The 11,230-nt window shown below is 35.5% G+C and overlaps 1 long non-coding RNA gene across 1 annotated transcript; it reads left to right on the top strand.

The window, feature by feature from the left end:
* The first annotated feature begins 7,776 nt into the window (after nt 1–7,776).
* LOC129209711 (uncharacterized) lies at nt 7,777–10,899 on the top strand. Its single transcript, XR_008578167.1, has 4 exons — nt 7,777–7,805; nt 8,171–8,209; nt 9,441–9,485; nt 10,861–10,899. It is a non-coding gene; the product is annotated as an uncharacterized LOC129209711 (long non-coding RNA).
* Nucleotides 10,900–11,230: the final 331 nt, after the last annotated feature.

Genomic DNA, 11,230 nt, shown 5'->3' with positions numbered 1-11,230 from the left:
CTATCAACCTTCAGAAGCCTTACCTATCCCAGATGCCTAGTTAAAGGTCAGAGGGGGCATGATTCACCTGTGTGAGGAGTGTGTGTTGTCATCGCCCCATCTGGGCAGGAGAGTCCCACCTGCGGTGTCCTAATTGCTACTGCAGAAGCACAGTTGGCCCTGATTGGCCACGCTGGCTCCCCACCTCACTGCGGATTGGCCAAGCCTTACGCCTCCTCTCTCTCATCTTGCTGGGGCACCTGTGTTGCCCAGCTGCAGCTCTTCCACACTGACCATAGAGGGACCGGAGGATGCCCACATATCAGCACTCAGTCGATAAGGTGTGTTGTTGGGGATGTGGTGGACAGGGTGCACGCTAACTTGTGTTATTTATTCTCAAAGGCTAAAAAGTAGGTCTGTGGCTCATCAAGAGTGTTTAGGAGGAGAAAAGAAAGGAGAAAAATATAAAGACTGGGGTTAGAAAGGTGTAAACAGGACTGAGTCTTAAACTGTTGGCAGGATGGACTTGCCAGGACTGTGTTTTTCAAATTATGGAGAAGTATTTATCATATTAATTAAATGCTCTATGTTTAAAGGCTTTTAAACCAACTTTTGTCTCTATTCAGAAGTTTGCCCAAGGCTCTGAAGAAGCAAACCGCCTAAGTGTCTTTTCCCAAGTCCAGTAGACTTTGAATGCAGTAGCTAACTAACTAGCACCAGGGATTTAATTGCTGGCCTGAAGTCGTATTAGACTAAATGTGGAAGAGGATTCTTAAGGTAGCAGCTCAGGTACTGCAAAGATGAGGGCCATATAGAGTTACAGAAAGAAGGAATTGTATCTGTGATACAATCATAATTTGATTTTTTTCCTCAGATAAGGATACAGTTAGTTTTTCAAATTATATCCAATTATAAGCTTGCAAATAATATTTATTTGCCAGAATTCCCTATGCTTCTGTTTTATAAATATTTAGTTTTAGTTTCTTTGCATTTTTCATGGAGAAAAGGTAAATTTGTGATGCAAGATAACATGATTACCTTAACTATATATTGGAACTCGGGTTCTATGGAAATTATTTTCTGTTTCTGTGTCGTCTGAACTTCAAATTTTCTAAGATGCTAGTATCTGTCTCTTCCACATCTAAAACCTAGTTCCAAAGGCTGACATGATCAGACTCTTAGGATAGCTCTTGAACTGTTACATCAGAGAGCTGATGCAAAGAGAAGGCATCTCAGCCATGTTTCAACTTGTTGTGCTTGTGTTTCTGGCTCTCTTCTAGCCAGAAAAGAGGAAAGAAGATTTCAGACTGGTTTTCTGTCATGGCAGAATGCAGCTCCATACAATTTTCCAGTCCTAGCTGAACTAGTGCTAAGGACTCTGTGCTGTGAAATAGAACATCTAATTAGAAACAGATTTATTTTTTTTCCATGTCTCCGTGAGTCACACAAAGATTTCAACAACACATAGACTGGTTCATATTAAATCACTGTTTACCACATCTGTTAATATAATAGCACCTACATGCTGTATTTAAAATTTAATTAGAGGTGGGCCATGTCAAAATCATCATGAGAGATTGGATAACCGCACCCAGTGTACTGATACCAAAACATAATGCTTACCAGGATCCTACTTAAGCGACATTTTCATGAGAGTTTTGGGAGGGATAGTCTTCATCTGCTTTGAAGACATGATAACTTGCATATATAGCTTTCCCGATTGCTGCACTTGTTGTGACACCATGCAAACCTTGATAATCTTCCTATAGGAAATCTTTCAACACTTCAGTCACCTATTTTATTATCTGTTGACTCAGTGGCTTTTTAAGAAGTTAAGTTCAGAGTTAAATGCATGGGTGTTTTGAATTGTGTTCTTATCCCCCCCTCCCCCCCCCCCCCCCACTTCTAGATGCTTCTGTTACTTATTTCATTAGCACATACCAACTCGAATGGTCTTATGCATTTGTGCACAAATTAAGATACACAGGTAGATGATACACATTGAACATACCTCTTACGTTGTGTTTGAAATTACTTAAAAAATCTCAAGTAAATATCTCCATTCTTTCTATTACAGCCTATTGTATTACACAAGGCAATCTTGTAGCAGATAGGCATGAAAAATAGCGTTATTAAATACTTGTGATTTAACAGTTGTATCAGCATTTTTGTAACTGGAAGAGTGAGATACTCATAAGATATAATGGCCTTACAAATTATGTGGTGCCATGGTTGAACTTTGAATGCGAACCATAAAATCTAGTATTAAACACCTGAGAGTACTGCTGGGAAGTGTTTCCTTTCTTTCTTGGAAACAGTTTAATATCAGTATCAGTACTACAAGTGAATTATAAAGAAAATATATTTTCTTTCCACTGACAATCCTTGAAGACTGGACTTCTGTCCTGCCTCTTAGTTATTTTTGTACTGGGTATAAGTTATTCTTAACCCATAGGAAGCATGCACTAACAATTTGGTATTTTTAAATTATTTAGAAGTTCCAAAGGACTTTGTGAAGTCTTTTGTTTCCTGAAGTACTTAACAAATATTTTGCAGAAGTTCTAAGAGTTCTTCAGGGCATTTAATAACAGATTTCTTGGCTGTCTCTTGGAAGTGGGAGTAGCCAAGAAGTCAAAAGAGAATATGCTAGTCATCGTTATACCTACAAAAAGCACTTTGAGAGACCAAGGATTGTGCCTTAGTCCTTGAATAATGAAGGGGCTAAGCTAAATCTGCTGGCTCAAAACCAAGGAAGTTTATTTAAAGCCTTTTCTACTCCAAAGCCATAATGCAGCAGACATGGCTGTTAATGGATTGCTTTCACATAATCTGAGAATTTAGACTTCCATTAATAATTCAATATTTTTAAATGGAAATATTTGTGTCATTTATTGCACTGTTCTGCCAGAGTACATAGGTATTTTAATTTATTTTCCTCAAAATATGTTAATGCAATGAAAGCGCAGCTTTCTAGGCTTGTTCTGTTTCCTACACTGGAAAAAAGCAGATATTTGTCAAACGTGGCAACTACTAAAAATAAGTTACTATAAACTATATTGTCTTTTTGTTCCACAGATGAAGAGACACTCCTGCTTTGTGTTTTTGTTCTGTGGAATATTTTTGCCCAGAATCCTTGGTTTTCCACAGAAAAATACCTCAATTGATTGTGATTCTCTGTTACCAAACTATGAAGCTGAACCACAGACATCTGCACCACCATATCTTATTGCTGTATCTTTTGATAACTTTGAGCCAGGAAATGAAATTCAAGGTAAATAATCTGAATGACGTAAAATCTTTGTGTCTCCCAGAATTACTAGTCTTCACCAAAATTCCCCCATTTCCCTCTGTCTAGTTAAATTTATTTTTAAATTTCAATCTCATTCATCTATACTTGAGATATTAATCTTTTTTGGAAATGTTTTTTTATATATATATATATGTTTATATTTGTATGACTGAAAATATATTCTCTCTTTTTCTTTTCCCTATCTAATAAATATATCTTCCTGCTATAATTTTTGTGACAAAATTAAAATTAAATGGGACAGCTGGCCAAACTGGGCTAATAATTTGTTGCTCTTTAACTTTGTATTTGAGTATTTGCTGTTGTATCAGGCCTCTGCAATACAAAGGGATCCTACTCATTAGATGTTCACATGCTGTCATCTTAGAGGAAAATAAAAATTCAGGATGCAGTATAAGACAACTCAAGAGTGAGACATTTTGAGTTACCCGTCTAAGAGCTGCATCCCAGATTTTATCAAATTGCAAGAGGTGGAGCTATTGTGGGTTAAACCACATTTTTATCTTAATCCCAAATTGCTCTCTGGATGGAATACCTTGTTTCTTGGACAGCCTTGTTTCTCCACACTATGGTGCCACCTCATTGTGCTGTCACACTTTAAAATGGCTTGCAAATGCTTCTTTTCCACTTCAATGCTGCTTCTAGCAAATGGCTAGAAAGTGAGTTGTAACCTGTCACATTTCTGTCATTGTATCTCAGTAGCTGCAAATGAACTTTAGTCACTAAGCTACTGTCCAGCTGGCATTCTGTTTTACCTGAACCTAGTAGCATGGATGTGCTTCCACAGAGAGTGATATGTAGGCAGAAGAATGGAGAAATGTTAGAATCCTATTATAGCTGCCATTCTTGGAAAGACCGGGCTGTTTGCTTACTGATAGCTACTTTTAAAAGAGTATTGCCAGCAAAATGATGGATGGATTTAAGTATATGAGGACTTTTCTGTGAGGTTATATGGGATTTACCATGACAAAAATATTGAATCTCAGATGCCACTAACCTTGCCTTTGGTTCACCGCCCTTTTTTCTTGTTTCTAACTGTACTTTTCTTGCTTTAGCACTACATTTCTGTTGCTTCAAAGTGTAAGCATCCAGTGCCTGATCTCAGGGAGCTGCATTATGTTGCACTTCCATTGAGTAAATTGCAGTTTCGCCTGTGGCATCCCATGTGCCGACACTCTTACAATCACAACCGTGCTTGATTTAACACTGCATTCAAGTGTTGGATGTCATTCCTAAAAGAGAATAATTAGTGAATTAAGGCTGAAAGTTGACAACAAATTGGAAGGCTAATTATGCAGGTGTTTGGAAATGTAAAATTGTCAAGGTATGATTGATCATTGCCTTGACTTCTGTGTCATTGCCAGTTTATCTGTCCTTATTTTTAATGACTACACATACCTTTGGACATAAACCATTATTCTGATTTTATTTGTAAAAGTGCCTAATATGGCATTAGCAGAGAAAGTTTACAATAGATCATAAGGAATTTGATTATGCCTCTTAATTTCAATTTGGATATACACAAAATGTGAAACTGCTCTCTTCCGTATTTTTCTGAGCTCCTTCAGTAACAAAATTTGAGTAAAATCAAGTAGTTCATAATTATTAATTTTTCATATTTAATATAGAACATGAGAGGCAAAACTGTCTAGCTTCTCTTTTTCCAGTTGTAACACATTTAAAAAATGGTTCTGCAATTCTGCCTTAGGCAAAAGTTAATCTTTGCTTTTGAAACAGAGGTAAGGAATTGCAATTCTCTTTCCCCCATAGTTATTTTGACTTTGTAGGCTTAATTAGACAGAAAATAAATAACCTTTTGGTCAGCAAGGCCATTGGCCAATATTCTGAGTATATATGGGGAGCAAATGAGGTTAATAAGAAAGTTGTAGTTATTTGGTAGAGCAGAATTACTTTTAAAATTGTCATTAAATCATATATTTAATGTTATTTTGCACAGAAGTGCCTCTCCAAATTTCTTCCTTTTCCTTTATTGTCATTCTTTTGATAATTAATAAAAACTGTAATAAATCCCAACATTTTTAAAAATTGTGAAAGGTTTTAAGTGATTTCTGTACATGCAGTCTTGTGCTTTGGAGTGAGGGAACTTAGTTGTTAAACATTTAAGAGGTTTTAATTATGTGAAACTTGAATTTCTCAACATGTCTGTTTTCACAGTGACTCTAGAAGCACTTAAAGATGTTGGTTTTAAAGGATTTAATCTACAAGCTCGAGAAATAGAAGGAGATGTTCCTGTTGGTACTTTTAAAATTACAGATCCAAATACTAAAGGCTTGGAATGTCATAACATGACGGTATGTGTTCAGTCTTTGCAGTACTTCCTGAAGCTTGGTTTCCTTTTAAATACTTTAATCAGAATTGATAGAAGTAGTGACCAATTTTTATGTGGCAAAGTTATTTCATTAGTAGAATTTAAAAACTTAGACTTTCTCAAGAAATACATGTATCTTCTGTATATGATATGAATCTAACATAGAAGCTACCTGGCACTTTTTAGGAGGACATTGGTGTTACCTGTTGTAGTAGAGACAGTTCCCCTAATAATATAGGTAAAAGTCACTTTTGCATCTTATATGATTATATGTATTTCTTTTTAATTGCAGAATTCAGCAGTAAGTCATGCAAATTCAGATGTGAAGCAGAAAATTACAACAACATGGATCGCTCCACGTGATGTTAGAGATCTTCAATTTATGTAAATATTTTTTCCTTGAAATTTTATTTCTATGGATTATTTTGAGATGGATCTGTGTTGCTGTTTCCGATGTTCTTGTCTTGCAACAATCACGAGTGTTTTCATAGTTTGTCATAACTTTCCACTGTGTCCATTAAATAATATGATTTCCATTTCAAGGTATAATTATAAAAGGTAAGCACTGTCCTACAGATATTAATGTATGTAAATAATTCCATTAAGCACAGTTTTATTAATGGATCTTTGGGTAACCAGTCTTTACACTTTGATCTCTTTAATTACAAGAGCAACAATATGAAAGTAACTAGTTCCCTGAACAAGTGAAGTTCAAACTCTATTCAGTTATAACTTTTTTTTACTTTTGAACAGTGGAAAAATAGTAGTTTGATGTAAATGCTTGTAAGATAAATTTAAAACAAGTTTGACCCATGAACTAACTGCTGAAAGCAGAACACAAATTCATCCTACATTTAATGCTACTTTTCTTACAGATGTGAAGCTTATAGAGATATCACCTGGTCTAAGAAAATCTATGCTTGATGTAATTGGAAAATATCTAAATATCTGATAGCTTGATATTGTTTGAAGTGTAGATCTATGATAGGGGCATCTTGGCCTTGCTTCGTTAAATCTTGAGGAATACAAAAAAGGGCAAAAGAACAAAAATTAAAACAATGATCACTTCCACTTGTTTATGCCATGAAAATCAGTTCACTATCGTAAATATAGATTGTTGGAGTGGGAAAGAGGTGTGACAATTTTTATGGACATTTGAGTTGAAACTCCACACTGGAGTCAGTGCTTCTTCAAATAGTGTCCGCTCCTCTTCTGCTCCTTCTCAGCATCTTTTTTATTTATCTTCAAAACGATGTTGGATGATAATACAATAACTGAAAAAGTGTTCTGGAAAATTATGATTTTTTTTCAAACTTGTACTGTATACCCTTAAAATCAAAATAGAGTGGATTTTCTTGGGGAGGGGGGTATTGGTATTTTATACTGAAGCATTTTGATAGAAAAAAATTTACTGTTTTCTTTCCAGTGCAACTGTTATTCAAGATCTAGATAAATTTTGGGTTGGAATTCAAAGCAAAACTCTCACACCTATGCATTCTGAGTCAGTTAACGGGACAGGAAAAAGTAAAAGGAAGGTATGTTTTGAGTGTATTTGCATACTAGAAATTAATTCAGTAAATTAAAATATCTTTGACTTATACAAGACATATATTTGTTGTTACGTATTCATTAAATAAGATCGCCAAAATCATTAGGTATTTTCAACACTTTAAATTTAACTGCCTAATCCTCTTACTAAATTAATAAAAAAATAAATATTTTTCCCCCCACAGAAGTAAAGAAACTAATAATCTAGTTATCAAAACAATCCATAGCATAAAGACAAAGAAAATTGGTCATACGGAGAACTCTACTGTACTTCTGGTGTACTGTGCTATTCTTAACTGCTGGCCCGGTCCCTGGGAACTATAGCTGTGTAACATATTCTTAGAAATTACTTTGTTTATTTTTTGGCCAAGAATTATGCTTATACAAAACATCTTAAAAGCACAATAGGCAGCTAAAGTAAAGAAAGTGTGTTCAAATCTACTGTATTGGTTCTTGACTGTAGCAGTACTGATTTATGTCATCTTGTGATCTAACCAAGAGCGAGCACCTCTCTTTTGTCCCTCACTTAACCAAATTTATTTCCTGTTCCCTATAATAAGCTGCTATTTTTTCCCCAGTAAATAATTTGTAAATGTTTCTCGTTTTTTTCCACAGATTATGATAGAAGTAGAATGTAACAAGGTAAGAGCATTTTTCTTCAATTTCCCAATTTGCAGCTACCTCAGTTTTAGAATTCCTGTCCTACTGGTCCAGTTGTTTCATGGTTGTATCGTGAAGATTATATCGTACCGTTCAAATTACATTCCTAGCAATATCTCATTTATGCTTTCATTTTTCTATGCGGTTTTGAAGGTATTTTTTTTTTAATTCGTTAATATCAGTTCTCAGATCAGATTGTTAACAATGTGTAAGGTATTGTAAGCAATGAAACACTTGATGATTTCTCTCAGACCATGAATGTGAATTCAGTTGATTTCCTGTTTGAAATAATTTGGTATTCATACACTAGTCAATAAATAGTAACTGGAACATGTGCTTGCTTGCAGCGTGGAGGGACTTACACAACACAAGGCCGATGTATCATGGTAAATATTCTTTCTCGAAAGACACTGACATACTGCTAATTGCCCAAGATCTCAAGACCTAGTCAAAAGCTGCTTCTAGTCACATCTTTATCTCTCTTGTTGCTCAATTTAATTTTCTTTTTGGCAATTTACCGTGGTTGATTAAAATCCCAAACTTTCTAAATAGTTGTCAGCCTTGTTACCATTTCCTCCTGCAGGTTCTCTCTAGCTAATCTGGAGTAACTTTCTAATAGATGTTTTCTTTTTTCTGCCTTCACTTTTTAGTCATAGTGCTTGCTTTTCAAGATCACTTATTTTAACAGCTCTGAAACCTTGCCTTTTGCAAATCATGGTCTAGATATAAAATTTAACTATTTGACCGTTTTCTTCCGAAACTATCACTTTCAGCTCAATGAAGATTCTTTTTCTTCTTTCCTTCCTACCAGCAAATCTGCCCTATGTTTTGTAGTGTCTAGTGATTACATTGTCATATCAGTAAAAAGTTTTTATGTACTTTTTAATGATCTTGACAGTGTAGGTCTCCTCCTCAATGATGTATGAGGCTAGATAAAAAAGGGTGCTAGCAGAACTATGTTACTTTATACCAGCTCTTTTGGTATAGTTTTATTTGGTTTTAAAGATCTCTGAAATAATTTTAATAGTACCAGTTGGTGGAATGAAGTCACAGAAAACTACTTTGTGTGTTCTTCTTTTTCCCACCAAGTAGATCTTTCTTTCCTGAAAATCATTTATATAAAAATCAATTTTCTGCAAATAATGAATAGAGAGTCCTCCAGGGAAGCTACCCAGGAATTCTATTTGATGTAGGAGGCAGGTCCATGCCCAGTAACTCCTCTTCCCAGGCAGCTCCCAACTTCTTTTTGCCCCCTTCGGAGGGAGGAAAAATCCTGGGTTGCAGCCCCTGACTCCTCCAAGGTAACTAACCAAGCAGTTTGACATATACTGAAGGCAGGTCTGTGCCCAGTAGGTACCTGGTACACCTCTTGGGAATCTCTGGATGTCTTTTGGCTTCATGTGGAGACATCTGAAGACCCAGGTAGCTTCCTCAGACTCCTCCAAGGTGGCTACCCAAGAAGTTTTGTTGACGTCATGTTACATGTACATGTGGCACTTGGAGACATGGTTTAGTGGTGGACTTGGCAGTGCTAGGTTAACAGTTGGACTTGATAATCTTAAAGGTCTTTTCCAACCTAAACGATGCTATGATTCTATGATTTTGGTTTCTTTACAGGTTGAACCTTCCAGTTCCTCTCAGAACAGCTATTCAGGCAGTCAGGTAAGAGGCCTAACTTGCAGCATTTGTATGTTTTCCTTTAGTAACCATGAACAACTAAAATTCTGTAACTATAGAGTACTGAGGTGATTTAATACTGTATGGAAATATCATCTCTGCTAGTTAACACAGAATGCCAGGGTTATTCATCCAGTAAACTGTATGTTCAGTACCTGGACTAGGTTCAACTACCTACACTGTCGAACTCAATAGCTTGCTGTCAGTATTCTTACCTACAAGGTTCTTCACTGTCTCACGTTTCACATATTAAGCATTTTTATCAAGCATTAAGTTGAGCCTTTTAAGGAAAAAAAAAAAAATCCATCTTCCTAGAGGATTCCTACCAGTGTGTGCACATGTGCATGCAAACACAATCATAAACCATTTTTTTTACAGTTTTAGATACATCTGGCATAATGAAAATGAAACTGCACTTATTAATTGATTTGTTAGACATTTTTCTTATTTTTTAATAATCAAAATAAAAGAACTAATTAGACTTGTGTTTCGCTGTCTTCTCCACAAAAATTTGCAAAATTTCTCCAAACTTCACCAGATATTCATGCATATATTAAAGCTCCAGTATAATATCTGTATCACTTTGAACACTGGATTACATTTGCAGTTGAAAATTTTGGGATTTCACTGTCTAGTTAGCCTTTTAAAGCTCTGGGGTATGTATGTCTGCATTCTCACTGATCACTGTCACTTCTTTAATTACAGAAATATTGGGTTTTAGTTAATTATCTCCACTACCTGTATTGTGCCTATTTGCACTTGAACTGTCAGATGCTTTCTGGTATGTGTCCAGTCTCTTGAACTGAGCTTCTCAAGGATGTATTTCTTACTACTTACGAGTGATTATATTTATTAGTGAATTATCTGGTAATATTCCATTTGTTCAATCTTTACTGCTTGTAAGTGGAATTACCAGAGTCTGAGAAATATGAATTATTTTGATGTATATGCTAAATACTGATTTTCTTCATTGTCTTTTCTTTATATAATATATACTCTTTTCTAAGAGTTGAGTTTCTCATCTTGTCATGTAACTACCTGAAGTTGGTTTTGTTGGGGGTTTTTTTTCCTAAAACATAGACCATTTAGTAAAACTTGTGGGTTTTGAAAGGTTACGTGACAAATGAAAAAGTTATATGGAATCCAGATGATGATTAATGTCTTATACTAAATTAGAATTGTTACAGCCAGTTGCCAGTGAATTGGTAGCCTCTGTACTTGCTTATCCCAAACTTACGCATACACATTATCAGTTGCGCAGCTTTTCGTGCCATGAACAGCAGGGCCTTTTTTCTTTCTGCCTGCCCTCCCTCCCTCCTTTTTTTATATGGAAATAATTTACTTCTGTTTTTAATTTCAGAATGGAGTAGTCTACACAATAAGCAAGAATGGATGTGGCCCTGTAAGCACTTTTCTTACATTTACTTTTTTGTCCCCAACACAACTATATTTGTAGTAACTCCTAGCCTTCAATTGCATTATTATATGAGTGTTCGTGTGGGAGTTTCTGTTGCAAATAGAAAATAATGAAGAGAGAAGCTAGAATGTGAATATTACACCTTATTCAATGATATAAAGTAGATGGTAACAGATGTTAAATAGAAACATAGAGATTATAGAATCATGAAAAAAGGACTGGAAGGGGTTATCTGTTGCACTTACATTACACTCACTATACAGATTGTTTGTTCTCCCCTTCTGCCCAAGATAAGACTGGTGCGAATTGGTCG

This window comes from Grus americana, chromosome 8 (assembly GCF_028858705.1).
Source record: "Grus americana isolate bGruAme1 chromosome 8, bGruAme1.mat, whole genome shotgun sequence".
Taxonomy (NCBI): Eukaryota; Metazoa; Chordata; class Aves; order Gruiformes; family Gruidae; genus Grus; species Grus americana.
This window is presented reverse-complemented; position numbering and strand designations above follow the sequence as displayed.